Source organism: Protopterus annectens, chromosome 10.part0 (genome assembly GCF_019279795.1).
Source record: "Protopterus annectens isolate FY-2018-M chromosome 10.part0, PAN1.0, whole genome shotgun sequence".
Classification (NCBI taxonomy): Eukaryota; Metazoa; Chordata; order Ceratodontiformes; family Protopteridae; genus Protopterus; species Protopterus annectens.
The window spans coordinates 308261084-308277122 of record NC_056744.1 but is presented as its reverse complement, the minus strand read 5'-3'; the positions used below and the strand labels follow the sequence as shown (position 1 = coordinate 308277122).

At 44.7% G+C, this 16039-nt stretch overlaps 1 protein-coding gene across 1 annotated transcript in view; it reads left to right on the top strand.

The window, feature by feature from the left end:
• Positions 1 to 16039, top strand: part of LOC122813060 (cyclic AMP-dependent transcription factor ATF-6 alpha-like) — a 2557378-nt gene that overhangs the window by 620553 nt on the left and 1920786 nt on the right. The window lies entirely within an intron of this gene.

The window sequence follows — 16039 nt, the reverse complement described above, 5'->3', positions numbered from 1 at the left end:
GCTGTTGATGTGCTGTGGTGGGGCCTAAATCCATATTGAGAGGAGGTTTCCCTGCATGACACCAGTTTATCTCTTGCCTCTGTTCTGGACTGGGTGATGGATAAGAAGGGCTGTTGATGTGCTGTGGTGGGGCCTAAATCCATATTGAGAGGAGGTTTCCCTGCATGACACCAGTTTATCTCTTGCCTTCTGTTCTGGACTGGGTGATGGATAAGAAGGGCTGTTGATGTGCTGTGGTGGGGCCTAAATCCATATTGAGAGGAGGTTTCCCTGCATGACACCAGTTTATCTCTTGCCTTTGTTATGGACTGGGTGATGGATAAGAAGGGCTGTTGATGTGCTGTGGTGGGGCCTAAATCCATATTGAGAGGAGGTTTCCCCTGCATGACACCAGTTTATCTCTTGCCTCTGTTATGGACTGGGTGATGGATAAGAAGGGCTGTTGATGTGCTGTGGTGGGGCCTAAATCCATATTGAGAGGAGGTTTCCCTGCATGACACCAGTTTATCTCTTGCCTCTGTTCTGGACTGGGTGATGGATAAGAAGGGCTGTTGATGTGCTGTGGTGGGGCCTAAATCCATATTGAGAGGAGGTTTCCCTGCATGACACCAGTTTATCTCTTGCCTCTGTTATGGACTGGGTGATGGATAAGAAGGGCTGTTGATGTGCTGTGGTGGGGCCTAAATCCATATTGAGAGGAGGTTTCCCTGCATGACACCAGTTTATCTCTTGCCTCTGTTCTGGACTGGGTGATGGATAAGAAGGGCTGTTGATGTGCTGTGGTGGGGCCTAAATCCATATTGAGAGGAGGTTTCCCTGCATGACACCAGTTTATCTCTTGCCTCTGTTCTGGACTGGGTGATGGATAAGAAGGGCTGTTGATGTGCTGTGGTGGGGCCTAAATCCATATTGAGAGGAGGTTTCCCCTGCATGACACCAGTTTATCTCTTGCCTCTGTTATGGACTGGGTGATGGATAAGAAGGGCTGTTGATGTGCTGTGGTGGGGCCTAAATCCATATTGAGAGGAGGTTTCCCTGCATGACACCAGTTAATCTCTTGCCTTTGTTATGGACTGGGTGATGGATAAGAAGGGCTGTTGATGTGCTGTGGTGGGGCCTAAATCCATATTGAGAGGAGGTTTCAGTTTTTCTCTTGCCTTTGTTATGGACTGGGTGATGGATAAGAAGGGCTGTTGATGTGCTGTGGTGGGGCCTAAATCCATATTGAGAGGAGGTTTCCCTGCATGACACCAGTTTATCTCTTGCCTCTGTTCTGGACTGGGTGATGGATAAGAAGGGCTGTTGATGTGCTGTGGTGGGGCCTAAATCCATATTGAGAGGAGGTTTCCCTGCATGACACCAGTTTATCTCTTGCCTCTGTTCTGGACTGGGTGATGGATAAGAAGGGCTGTTGATGTGCTGTGGTGGGGCCTAAATCCATATTGAGAGGAGGTTTCCCTGCATGACACCAGTTTATCTCTTGCCTCTGTTCTGGACTGGGTGATGGATAAGAAGGGCTTTGATGTGCTGTGGTGGGGCCTAAATCCATATTGAGAGGAGGATGTCCTTCATGGATGCATCTGCAGTCATAACTGGGTTGTCCTGTCGTCAGGCAGCCCTTCAGTCGGCCGGATTCCAAAGTCCGGGTCCGGCTTCGGCTGATGTCGCACTTCACCCGACGTCATCTCTGTGGGTCTTCGGGTATAAAAGCATCAGCCGACGCCATTTTCTCCAGTCTTTCTTGCCGCGTGGCGCCCGAAGCAGAAGCTGTTCGCAAGTGCCGGTCGGTCGGATCCAGAGATTACTTCTACCGAATACTACTTCGAAGACTTCTAAAGCTAAGTACCCCGTTGGGGACTCTTTCTTGCCTCAGCCGATGTCAGAAAAAGTTAATAATTGTTTAACCTGTGGGAAACAAATACCTCATAAAGATTTCCACTCTTACTGCCTGCCTTGCTTAGGCCCAGCCCACGACGTAGCAGCCTGTTCGTCCTGTGCTTCTTTCAACCGACGAACGCTTAGGCGCCGGTCGGAGTTTGCAGAACAGTTTTGGTTCTGATTTTGCGTACATTATGCCGTCGGATCCTCCGACTCGCATTCTGCCAAAACAAAGAAAAGACCGACACTCGCGGTCCGCGGTTTCGGCCGAAACCATGGTTAAGCAAACATTGAGTGTCTCGGTTTCGGCGAAACCGAGAAAACTGATCAAAATACAGCTGAATCTATCTCTACAACTGAGGTCCCTGCTAACACTCTTGAATCGGCCTCAGAAATTTTACCCACTACGGTGCTTACCACTGACTTATCAGACACCATTCCCTTGGATGTCTCTACCCCAGCACGTGGTGCTGCTAGGCCTCCAGCAGCCATGTCCATTAAGGCCTTCACCAGGGCTAAAGCAGCCAAGACTACTAAAACAGTGCCTGTTAAACCCCCCTCAACCAGGCCCTCTTCCAGTTCTCAAATGCTTACTTTGGCAGAAGATTTAATTTCATTAATTAGAGGATCTCAATCTCACCCAGACAGGGCCTCTCAGCCCCCAGAGAAGAGACCTAGGGCAGAGCCCCATGAGCCAGTGTCCTCTGATGATTCTGCTGATGAATCAGACATAACTGACCAGCCAGAGGCTCCTTTCTCCAATTTTGAAGATTCTGATGCTGAAGAATCCATTCCAGCTGCTTCCCCACCAGAAGAATTCTCCTTTGGGGAAACCTTGCATGCCATGCGAGAACAGTTCCAATGGCAGCAGCAGGATTTTTCAGACTCCAGGAAAGACTTAGGACCTTTTGCACCTTCCACAGCACAGGCCCTTAGCTATACCTCCTGTTCTCTCTGTGGTGTATGTTGCTTTCAATGATGTCTGCTCCGCTCCAGATTCTTTAACCCCAGCCCCTGCCAAACCAGACAGATTTTACAGGGTGCCAGATACTCATCACCACCTTTACAAGGCCCCTCTTGCAGACCCCAAAACTATTTCCCAGGGTCCCAAGGCAGTAGCCGCGACCATAGCTAAAAACCCTGTTCCTTCTGAAAGGGAAGCAAGGTCATTAGACAGATGGGGTAAAAGGTTTACACTTCAGCCACTCTCTCAGCTAGAGCTTTAAACTGTCAGTTTCACATGATACAATACCAAGAGTTTATGCTTGATCAGTTAACTAAAAAGCTAACCACTGATGAATCTCTTGATAAGAAATATGTATTAGAAATGGTAAATAACATACAGCAAGTTAGTAACCATTCTTTAAAATGTGGCTATGATGCACTGGAGACTTCATTTAGATCAGCCATGACTGGCACTGTAATTAGAAGGCATGCATGGCTAAAGGAGCAAGCTTTACGGATCATGTTAAATCTAAATTGCTAGATGCTCCTATGGATAAAACAAGTTTGTTTGGTACACCTGCCCAGCAGGTTATGAAGAAAATGGAAGAAAAGGCAAAATCAGTCCAGACAGTTAAAGATTTCTTGCAGGTTCAACCCCAAGGTTTAGCAGGAACTGGCCTGCCAAAAATTGGTCCTTTCCTGACTCCACAAGACCTCAAAGGGGCAGGAATAGACGTTCCAGAGGCAGAAACCAATCCAGAGGAGGTGCCTACAGAGGACGACAGTGGCAAGGTAACAACAGAGGCACAGACTCAACACCTGCCACTACATCAACACAGCCACAGTGACTTAATCCTAAACCCGCCTACCAGGGAACAAATAGCAGCTCCTCTAGGCGGAAAGCTAACCTTATTTTCAAAAACTGGCACCACATAACAAAGGACAAGTGGATTTTACGAACCATAGATCAAGGTTACCGGTTCCACTTCCACACTTTACCAGACAAAAGAGGAATGCCAAATCTACCTCCAAATCAAAAGACAGAGGCTCTACAACAGATAATGGAGTTAGCAAACATGAGAGCTGTGGAGAAAGTGCCAACAGCAGAGCAAGGAAAGGGTTCTACTCCAGACTATTCCTAGTTCCAAGAAAGGAAAAAGTTGGAGACCAATTCTAGACCTGTCCACCCTGAATACTTACATCATTGTCCCAAAATTCAAAATGCTGACCCTACAGCAACTTCTTCCCATGCTGGGCAAGGAGTGTTGGCTGGTAACTCTAGATCTCAAGGAGGCATACCTGCACGTCCCCATTCGACCAATCTGCAGAAGATACCTCAGATTTCTTGCAGGATCAGAGCACTATCAATTCTCAGCATTGCCCTTTGGCTTATCTACTGCCCAGAGTATTCACAAAATGCCTGGCATCAGTAATCGCCCATTGCAGACTACAGGGAATTCAAATTTATCCATACCTGGACGACTGCCTGCTACAAGGGGACAACAAAAGCAAGCTGACAACAGATTTACAAAGGGTCATTTACTTGCTACAAGCACTGGGATACACAGTCAATTTACAAAAGTCAAGACTGATACCATCCCAGACAAGGACTTTCCTGGGAGCGGAATTGGACACAGTAAGACAAATGGCATTCCTAACTACAGAAAAACAAAAAGAACTCCCTCGTTACTTCTTGGCACTAACAAAACTGAACAAGTTAACAGCAAGAAAGGTACTGCAGGCCTTGGGTTTCATGGCATCATGCATAATCTTGGTTCCATTTGCCAGACTACATATGAGAAAACTACAGTGGTACCTAAAGAATTTATGGTCCCAACACAGACACAGCCTAGAAACGGAAATCCCACTAATACCATGCTTAAAACAGGAGTTCCTATGGTGGGCTCAGGCATGCCAGTCAAACCCAGGCCTGCCCTTTCAAGGGTCAAGCAAGCCAGACCATCACAACAGATGCTTCAGACCTAGGATGGGGGCATATGCTGGACAAATGCGTGCAAGGATTGTGGACACAGGACCAACTTCACCTGCACATCAACCTAAAAGAAATGCTGGCAGTAAAACTGGCAATCCAAAAGTTCAGACCATTTCTCAAGGAGGACCACTTGATGATAAGGACAGACAACACCACAGTCATGTGGTACATCAACAAACAGGGAGGCACTCATTCTTACCCCTATGCAGAATGACTTTGGAGCTGTGGACCCTGGCACTCAGCTACAACATCCAGTTACAGGCAATATTTGTGCCAGGAAAAGAAAACTCTAGCAGATATGTTAAGCAGGACCACATCGGATGCCCCATGAGCCAGTGTCCTCTGATGATTCTGCTGATGAATCAGACATAACTGACCAGCCAGAGGCTCCTTTCTCCAATTTTGAAGATTCTGATGCTGAAGAATCCATTCCAGCTGCTTCCCACCAGAAGAATTCTCCTTTGGGAAACCTTGCATGCCATGCGAGAACAGTTCAATGGCAGCAGCAGGATTTTTCAGACTCCAGAAAAGACTTAGGACCTTTTGCACCTTCCACAGCACAGGCCCTTAGCTATACCTCCTGTTCTCTCTGTGGTGGATGATGCTTTCAATGATGTCTGCTCCGCTCCAGATTCTTTACCCCAGCCCTGCCAAACCAGACAGATTTTACAGGGTGCCAGATACTCATCACCACCTTTACAAGGCCCCTCTTGCAGACCCCAAAACTATTTCCCAGGGTCCCAAGGCAGTAGCCGCGACCATAGCTAAAACCCTGTTCCTTCTGAAAGGGAAGCAAGGTCATTAGACAGATGGGGTAAAAAGGTTTACACTTCAGCCACTCTCTCAGCTAGAGCTTTAAACTGTCAGTTTCACATGATACAATACCAAGAGTTTATGCTTGATCAGTTAACTAAAAAGCTAACCACTGATGAATCTCTTGATAAGAAATATGTATTAGAAATGGTAAATAACATACAGCAAGTTAGTAACCATTCTTTAAAATGTGGCTATGATGCACTGGAGACTTCATTTAGATCAGCCATGACTGGCACTGTAATTAGAAGGCATGCATGGCTAAAGGAGCAAGCTTTACGGATCAGGTTAAATCTATATTCGTAGATGCTCCTATGGATAAAACAAGTTTGTTTGGTACACCTGCCCAGCAGGTTATGAAGAAAATGGAAGAAAAGGCAAAATCAGTCCAGACAGTTAAAGATTTCTTGCAGGTTCAACCCCAAGGTTTAGCAGGAACTGGCCTGCCAAAATTGGTCCTTTCCTGACTCCACAAGACCTCAAAGGGGCAGGAATGACGCGTTCCAGAGGCAGAAACCAATCCAGAGGAGGTGCCTACAGAGGGCGACAGTGGCAAGGTAACAACAGAGGCACAGACTCAACACCTGCCACTACATCAACACAGCCACAGTGACTTAATCCTAAACCCGCCTACCAGGAACAAATAGCAGCTCCTCTAGGCGGAAAGCTAACCTTATTTTCAAAAACTGGCACCACATAACAAAGGACAAGTGGATTTTACGAACCATAGATCAAGGTTACCGGTTCCACTTCCACACTTTACCAGACAAAGAGGAATGCCAAATCTACCTCCAAATCAAAAGACAGAGGCTCTACAACAGATAATGGAGTTAGCAAACATGAGAGCTGTGGAGAAAGTGCCAACAGCAGAGCAAGGAAAGGGGTTCTACTCCAGACTATTCCTAGTTCCAAGAAAGGAAAAAGTTGGAGACCAATTCTAGACCTGTCCACCCTGAATACTTACATCATTGTCCCAAAATTCAAAATGCTGACCCTACAGCAACTTCTTCCCATGCTGGGCAAGGAGTGTTGGCTGGTAACTCTAGATCTCAAGGAGGCATACCTGCACGTCCCCATTCGACCAATCTGCAGAAGATACCTCAGATTTCTTGCAGGATCAGAGCACTATCAATTCTCAGCATTGCCCTTTGGCTTATCTACTGCCCAGAGTATTCACAAAATGCCTGGCATCAGTAATCGCCCATTGCAGACTACAGAATTCAAATTTATCCATACCTGGACGACTGCCTGCTACAAGCGGACAACAAAAGCAAGCTGACAACAGATTTACAAAGGGTCATTTACTTGCTACAAGCACTGGGATACACAGTCAATTTACAAAAGTCAAGACTGATACCATCCCAGACAAGGACTTTCCTGGGAGCGGAATTGGACACAGTAAGACAAATGGCATTCCTAACTACAGAAAAACAAAAAGAACTCCTCGTTACTTCTTGGCACTAACAAAACTGAACAAGTTAACAGCAAGAAAGGTACTGCAGGCCTTGGGTTTCATGGCATCATGCATAATCTTGGTTCCATTTGCCAGACTACATATGAGAAAACTACAGTGGTACCTAAAGAATTTATGGTCCCAACACAGACACAACCTAGAAACGAAATCCCACTAATACCATGCTTAAAACAGGAGTTCCTATGGTGGGCTCAGGCATGCCAGTCAAACCCAGGCCTACCCTTTCGCAGATGTCAACCAAGCCAGACCATCACAACAGATGCTTCAGACCTAGGATGGGGGCATATGCTGGACAAATGCATACAAGGATTGTGGACACAGGACCAACTTCACCTGCACATCAACCTAAAAGAAATGCTGGCAGTAAAACTGGCAATCCAAAAGTTCAGACCATTTCTCAAGGAGGACCACTTGATGATAAGGACAGACAACACCACAGTCATGTGGTACATCAACACACAGGGAGGCACTCATTCTTACCCCTATGCAGAATGACTTTGGAGCTGTGGACCTGGCACTCAGCTACAACATCCAGTTACAGGCAATATTTGTGCCAGGAAAAGAAAACTCTAGCAGATATGTTAAGCAGGACCACATCGGATGCCCACGAATGGCAGCTGCACCCGGATATCTTCAAGACCATCTCAAGAAATGGGGAATGCCTCAGATAGATCTATTCGCATCACCTCTCAATCACCAGCTCAAAAATTCTGCACAAGGACATTCCACCCACTAGCATGGAAAGTGGACTCGCTCTCCTTCAGCTGGAAAGGCCTAACAGCATATGCATTCCCACCTCTTCCCTTGATACACAAAGTACTACTAAAAATCAAGGAGGAACGTCCAAGGATAATCCTGATAGCTCCAAACTGGCCAAGACAGCATTGGTACCCACTGCTGAGGAGCATGTCTCGGAACAATATGTGGCCAATTCCCGGATGCCTTTGATGCTAACTCAGAACAACTTCAGCACCATGCATCCAAACCTAAAAACGCTGCAACTGACTGCATGGAACATCACATAGCAGCTGCTAATACAGAACTTTCACAAAGAGTTAAAGACATTATTCTTGAAGCACGCAGGCCTTCAACTAGAAGGAATTATGCTGGGAAATGGAAAAGGTTTGTCATTTGGAGTTCTGAAAGAGGAAAAGATGTATCAAACATAGATATGCCTAACATTCTGGAGTATCTGGCCGAACTACTTCATTCAGGCCTGTCCTACTCCTCCATCAAGATTCATGCATCAGCTATTTCAGCAGAATACAGCTTTGATCCACCTGTTTTTTCACACCCTTTGCTCAGGCAGTTCCTCAGAGGAATCAAGAATGTAAAACCTCCAAGGAAACCACCATTGCCAGCTTGGGACTTGAACTTTGTGCTAGAAAAATTGACACTATCACCTTTTGAACCAGCAGCAACAGCAGACCTACAACACCTGTCATGGAAAACTGCTTTCCTACTGGCAATTACTTCAGCAAGGAGGGTTTCAGAACTACAGGCCTTAATGGCAGTGCAACCCTTTCTAATCTTCCACCAAGATAGAGTGTCCATGAGGACTAATCCTACATTTATGCCTAAGGTGGTATCCAGAGTGTCTTTAAACCAGGCAATCCACCTGCCTACCTTCTTTCCCAACCCACAAAACAGAGGGAAAGAATACTGCATACCTTGGATGTACATAGACAGCTACGCTACTACTTGGACAGAACAAAAATAGCAGAAAGACTGACCAACTTTTAAGTAGCCTATGCAACAGGAAGGGAAGGAAAAGCTATTTCCAAACAGACAATCTCCAAATGGATAGGAAATTGCATACGATTCTGTTACTCCTTCCATGGAAAGCCAATTCCACAGAACATAAGACCTCATTCTACAAGGGCAACAGCCACTACCACAGCCTTCTTACGAGGAGTGGCTACCAAAGACATTATTGAGGCGGCTACTTGGACCTCCGTGCATACATTTGCCAAGCATTATAATTTACCTCTATATTCCAGATCCCGAGCAGGGTTTGCCACTGCTGTTCTGCAAGGGATCCTAAACACACCATAATCTACTTTTATCCTCCTCCCTAGTTGGCTATGGTATTCTACCCAGTTGTTATGACTGCAGATGCATCCATGAAGGACATAGTACAGTTTTGTACCTACCATAAATGTAGATGTCCGAATTGGATAGCATCTGCAGTCAGGATTACCCTCCTTCCCTCTGTGGTACTCCTAGGGTGTTTACCCTTCTAATAGCTAGCTAGTGGGGGATTTCTTTCATGGTGTATTTGTTTGTATTTATGTACATACATGCTTATTTTTGTGTTTACCTCTATCTTTTGGAAACATTGGCATCTATCCAAAATTTTTTAGCCTTCTATAGGGCTTCTGGCATCTGGGGCAAGAAACACTGAAGAAAATGGCGTCGGCTGATGCTTTTATACCCGAAGACCCACAGAGATGACGTCGGGTGAAGTGCGACATCAGCCGAAGCCGGACCCGGACTTTGGAATCCGGCCGACTGAAGGGCTGCCTGACGACAGGACAACCCAGTTGTTATGACTGCAGATGCTATCCAATTCGGACATCTACATTTATGGTAGGTACAAAACTGTACTTTTCCCTGCATGACACCAGTTTATCTCTTGCCTCTGTTCTGGACTGGGTGATGGATAAGAAGGGCTGTTGATGTGCTGTGGTGGGGCCTAAATCCATATTGAGAGGAGGTTTCCCTGCATGACACCAGTTTATCTCTTGCCTCTGTTCTGGACTGGGTGATGGATAAGAAGGGCTGTTGATGTGCTGTGGTGGGGCCTAAATCCATATTGAGAGGAGGTTTCCCTGCATGACACCAGTTTATCTCTTGCCTCTGTTCTGGACTGGGTGATGGATAAGAAGGGCTGTTGATGTGCTGTGGTGGGGCCTAAATCCATATTGAGAGGAGGTTTCCCCTGCATGACACCAGTTTATCTCTTGCCTCTGTTCTGGACTGGGTGATGGATAAGAAGGGCTGTTGATGTGCTGTGGTAAATCCATATTGAGAGGAGGTTTCCTGCATGACACCAGTTTATCTCTTGCCTTTGTTATGGACTGGGTGATGGATAAGAAGGGCTGTTGATGTGCTGTGGTGGGGCCTAAATCCATATTGAGAGGAGGTTTCCCTGGAGTAGGTATTTAAGAAGCTGTCTGTGAATGCATTTCTCTAGAACTTTTGAGAGGGGAGAGGATGGCTATAGGTCAGAAATTGGAAGGGTCCATGCAGTTGCCTCCTTTATGAAGCAGAATAGTGTAAAAGGATTTCCAAATTTCTTGGACAGAGGATTATTTGATGGAGCAGTTAATTAGGATTGAAATGGGATATACAATAGCACTGGCTGTACGTTTGAGAAAGTGGGGGGTAGCTTGCTGAAGGAAAGAGAACAAGGTTTAAGTTTCTGCAAAAGGGATTTTATATAAGCAGTGGAAACACGTTTCAGGGAGAAGGGGGAGTGGAAGCAGGTGGTGGGTGGAGATGAAGGGTTTGTGATTGGTTAGTGTCTGGAGGGATTTAGTTTATGGATAGAGTCAATGATGTAATTATTTAGTAAGGTGGCCATTTCAAGAGGTGTTTTGTTGGGGAAGGGGTTGGGGTAGAAGGTTTCCCTGTTTGAGCAGGATCAACTAAAGCTATGACAAGTGCATAAATACTTAAGATGGGGAACTTTATCCATTCTATTTCTTTCATGACAGCTGGCTGACTCTCAAGAAAACTGCAGGCAGTACACATACACACTCTAATGCTGGCACAACTAGAAGAATGGGTGAAGATTCTGGCAATCTTTCTGTAACATTGCAACTATTTTATGGGGGACTTAGAAATCTCAGTGTTCTCCCAGTGGAAACACTGGCACATTCTGGAAATACTCTGAGAAAAAGGAACCCCTACAGGGAGATTCAGAAACTGAGCTCTACTCTTGAGTCTGAATCAGAAATCTTAGAAAAATAAATTGTGTGCTCTCCATCTTCAAGCCCAGATTCAGACTCTCGAATTTCCAAGAACAGTGATATCCCTCTTTCTTTTAACATAAACTACTTTATCAGAAGGGCCAATAGACTGAATTAAACCATGAGCCATTTCCAGTAAACTACTGTTATCCAAAGAAATTTGAGGAGTAGTTACATGATTAGGTTTCTTTTTGACAGGAAGAATGAGACCAACAGTGTCATAAATGGCAGCAGTAGCCTCCCTAGGGGTAGGTATAACAAGCTGACAAAACAAGGAAGCTTTCCATGTTCCCTCTCCCAAGACTGACAACAGTGGTTTTCCCTTGCTCATTGAGGAGACCCCAACACCCACAGTGACTGTAGATGCTACACTAGTGACATCTGGGGTAAAGGATGAATTGTGTGAGGTACAACTAACTGCTACAGCACAATCACTCACCTGTTGTGGTGGCAAAGGCTGCTTGCCTATTTTATTTTTATTTTTGCGTCTAGAAGGACCACCGAGTAGAATGTTCCATGATCAAGCCAAAAATGGTGCCTCTCTCCCATGGAAAACGAGCAGCAAAAGCCATTAAATCTTGACAACTTTTTCACTTAAAAATGCGCGCACACAAGCACGTTGCCAGCCCCAAAAAGTAAGTATTGCTCCACAGAAAAATGTTTTTCGAACAATTTGTAACCTAACAAGAAAAAAACAGCTCTTGTTTAAAAGTATTGACATTCTCTCGACAGTCAATTATAACACAAACTCCTAGCTTTAAAATAACTTTCCTGAACAGGAAAGTGTTACAAAATATATATTTTTGTTAAATGGAAGTTTTTTTCCCCCAAAGGGAACTTATCTGGCCAGCAAAGGAACAGCACAAGCCAACCATCAAGCCTCAAAAGCATCAGAGGGGCACACTCTGACATCAGAAAAGCTACAAAGGGCTTTGCAACCAAACCTGACTTTTTAGTCAGCTCAGCCAGAGATGACTGAATATTGAAAGAGAATGTCCAAACCTGAGTCCTAATAAACTTTGTGGCAAGCAAAAAAAACTTCATTCTCACGTGGGTAGCTAGGGGTAAACATAAAAGTAAAATACTGCCTTATTATTGCTCAGTCCAGTGATGTGGAAGTTCTCTAGAGGGAAAGCCTCCTGTGTTAGAAGTTGCCTCCTATGATATCTTTGGGTGTTGTCCGCCCAATTGGTTTGGGAGATCTGGTAGTCTGGAGTTGTCTTTCATCCTTCTGAGTTCAAATGAGATCTGTATAAAGCCTCTGAGTTAGAAGGGAGTTTAATCCCTAATACAAATCAAATTAAATAAAGGCGATTACTCAGCTTTCTTCTGTAGTGGAAGCTCCTTTATTGGAAGATGAGCACTGCTTAGTTGACTGAGTACAGCAATAAATATTCAAAGTTTTTATTGGGAAATCTTGGGAAGGGTCCAGGGTAACCACCTCCCATTGGTATCATAGTGGGCGTGAGGGGGAGGGTTTCATTTGATTAGGGTAGGGGTTTATTCTTGGTTTCCTCCCCTATGCTGTCATGATGGGTGTTACTCTTAGTGTTTGGGGGTTGGTAGTAATCATTTTTAGCTTATAAATACAAAAATAACATTTAAAATTGCAATTAAAATTAAAATACATCACATTTAAAATTGTTACCAACCATTGTGATCACCCATATCATCCCTAATATCTATTACAATGTCCATATTTATTACTCGACAAAACAAAAAATCCTTGGGGACTGTCCCTTTCAGTTTGTTCTGAGTGATTGTTAAAGTATGGAGAATGGTCTGCAGTCTTCATATAAGGAAACATCTGCTCTTAATAATTTAGTCACTTCTGTTTTACAAGTCACTACTCACTGTTTACAGTGTGTGTGACTCATTTGACATTTCTTCCTGGAGACCACTGGTACTGTTTTGAAGAGATTTGCTTAGCTGCATACTCAGAACCTCCTAGACAATGATAACATGAGATTTTAAATTCTTCATTGGATAGAGATTTAGTTCTTGGCCCTCTGCTGCAGAGGTGATCAAAAAGTGTGATGGAAGGGGGGTAGGTTGATACAGGGAATCTCTCGGATTTTTTCATCCCTCCTTTTCCAAATTTTCTAAGATTCCATCCAATTTTCACAAAGAAAAAATACAGTCTCAACAAAATGCAGGTAAACATACATGTAAGAAGAAATGGTAAGGGTGTTCCAAAAATAATTCTGGAACCTCCCAAAACCAAGGACAGTCCAAGTTACAATGACTGTTTAAGGGACCTTGTCTCCCCCCCCCCCCACACACACACACACACACACACACACAAACACCCTGGCAGCCCCATTTCCCTTCCAGTCTGAATCTCTACTTTTCTCTTTAGCAGTAGATTGTTTCAGACAAATAGGTTCTGAAGATCATCAAGGTTACAGATGGCAGTTGGAGGAAACCACTCCTTTCCAAGGATTCCTTCGTCCTCCTCAAGGTCAGACTCTTGTCCCCATCGGTTCTTCATCACGTGCTCTTTCAAGGTGTGATAGAACCAGTTTCCCTTTCCAGTTGGAGAAAGGTTTTTATTCTAGGATGTTTTTAATGCCAGAGAAAGAAAATGCTCTGAGACCAGTTTTGGATCTTTCTTTCCTAAACCTGTTTGTGATAGTGCCCAAATTCAAAACGTCATTTCACAACCTATTTTATCTTCTTCATTCAAGTTTCCTGGTAATGCTATATTTAAAAGATGCTTATCACATCCCTATTTATCTAGATGTCAGATGATTCTTAATGTGATCCAGACATACAACATCTTAGATGTCCTTCCGTTCCACTGTTGCAATGTTCTTAACATGAGAGAATCCCCTACCAAGGGCAGTCTGACATCCAGCCAGTATACCAAAGGCTTTAGGTTAACGATGTGCTGTGCTCCACATGTATGCTCCCTGCACAAGGCATAAAGGTGACATTTGGACGCATCATCCTCAGAACTTCTTTGCTGCCAGTCTGAATGCTGTCTTTTGATTGCCAGTCTGATCGCCAGAGTCATTGCTGGTTACCTAGCCATTTAGATAAGTGCCCTGTTGGGTTTTTTTGACTTGCCCTTTTTGCTTTTAGCATTTGCATTGTTATGGGGTTTCATGTCATCCAGAAAGGGTAAATGCCAGTGTGGGAGACAGATTTCCCATAAAGACCATCACAAGCAGTTCTTGTTTTGTTTAGGATCTTTTCACGACCACACATCCTGTATGATTTATCAGGCTTTTGTTCCAAAGAACTTCAGTAGTTGTCTTTCCTCTCTCGCAATGTATCTTGAGAACCAGCGTCTAAAGTTCTTAGTGAAAGATGCTGTGAAGGGTACTTCCTGGCCTGAGGGTCAGCAATCTTCAAAGAAGGCAGCCAAAAATAGTCAACTCAGATCCTTTGGCCATGTCTCCACTGAATGTCTCTCTTGAGGCAGGTGAAAGCCCGGAGGATCATCCGGTTTCTTGGCTGGATTACTTTGCCATGACCAGTTGATAGGGCAGCATGGATCCGGCTTCTCGTAAACCCTCAGAAGTCTTGCAGACATCTTCGGATGCTCAGGGGGATCCGCGGCTGATTATCACTGAAGGCCCTAGGGGTGTTCCTCAGATACTGGTTAGGGAGGAAGTCCTGACTACAATTGCTGAGTGTAGCCAGCATCGGGGCCTTCTACTTTTCATAGGGTGGACATCCCTTTAAAAAGAAGCAGAAGACGAAACCTATTTCTTCTGCTCCCAAGGACCCTCTAAGTGAATGGCAGAATTTTACACAGGGGTTGTCCAGTACTCTTATGGCCTTGAAGCCTCCCAGGAGGTCTCTGTCTCTCCTGCTCCTTGGTTCCCCCCAAAAAAGGTCTAGGGATCATGATTCCTCTGAAGAGGATTCTGATGAGAAATCCCTAATCTATTATACCCAGTTTCCTTCCTCTTTTTATGGTTTTGAGGAAGAGGAGTCTGCTAGTCCTGAATCTCCTTTTGAGGAGATTACCTTTGTGGATACTATTGCCAAGATAGTTGAATTGTTTAAATGGGATTGTTCCCAAGTTTATGATATGCAGAGGAGATAGTATGTCTTTAAATTGACTCTCCTAGACCCTTTGCTGTTCCTCCTGCTTTGACTACTTTATTGGAGGCTTTTTCTGCATTTCGGGCCCCAGACTCCCAGCCCCCTGCTCCTAAAAACAGGATAGGTTTTATAAAGTGCCTGATGACTGCATATTCCTTTTGTAAGTGCCCATCTGCTGACCATTCGGTGGTGTCTGTGGCATCTGACAAGCTGCCTGAATTACTGCCCTTGACTAAGTTTCTTCCTTCTGATAAGGACAGTAGGACCATGGAAAGGCTGGTAAAAAGGTTTATACTTCAGCCACCCTAGCCTGTCAGGCTGTTAATTATCAGACTTGTGTGACCAGATATGTTTTGGCTCTCCTTTCTCAGGCTTGTCAGGTTTTGAGGGAAAGACTATTGTCTTGTCTCTGTTAGGGGCTTCTTTCCAGGTAGCTCGCCATTCCATTAAATGGTAGTTATGCAGTAGATCCCTCTTCTAGGACTGCTGCTTTTGGCTGTGTGTTGAGGAGATATTTTTGTCCCTCTGGATGTGTATGTTACCCTCTGGTATCCTTGGGCTGGCATTCCTCCTGGGGCTTTCAGTTTAGAGGATGATACATCCAGACATCACCTTTATGCCCTACATCTTGCTGGAAGAGCATATGTGTAATTACGGTGTGTCATTAACCTAAAGGCTTTGGTGCACTGACCAGACGTCAGGCTACTGTTGGCAGGGGATCCCCTCATGTTAAGAATACTGCAGTAGTGCAGAGAAGGGCATCTACTGTTATGGTAAGATTTTACACAGCTGTACTTTCTACCTTAACATTTGGACTATCCAGTGCACCTACAGTGTTCACAGAGCATCTAGTTTCAGCTATAGCTCCTTTCAGCCTATGTGCTAACCACATTTTTGCATATTTAG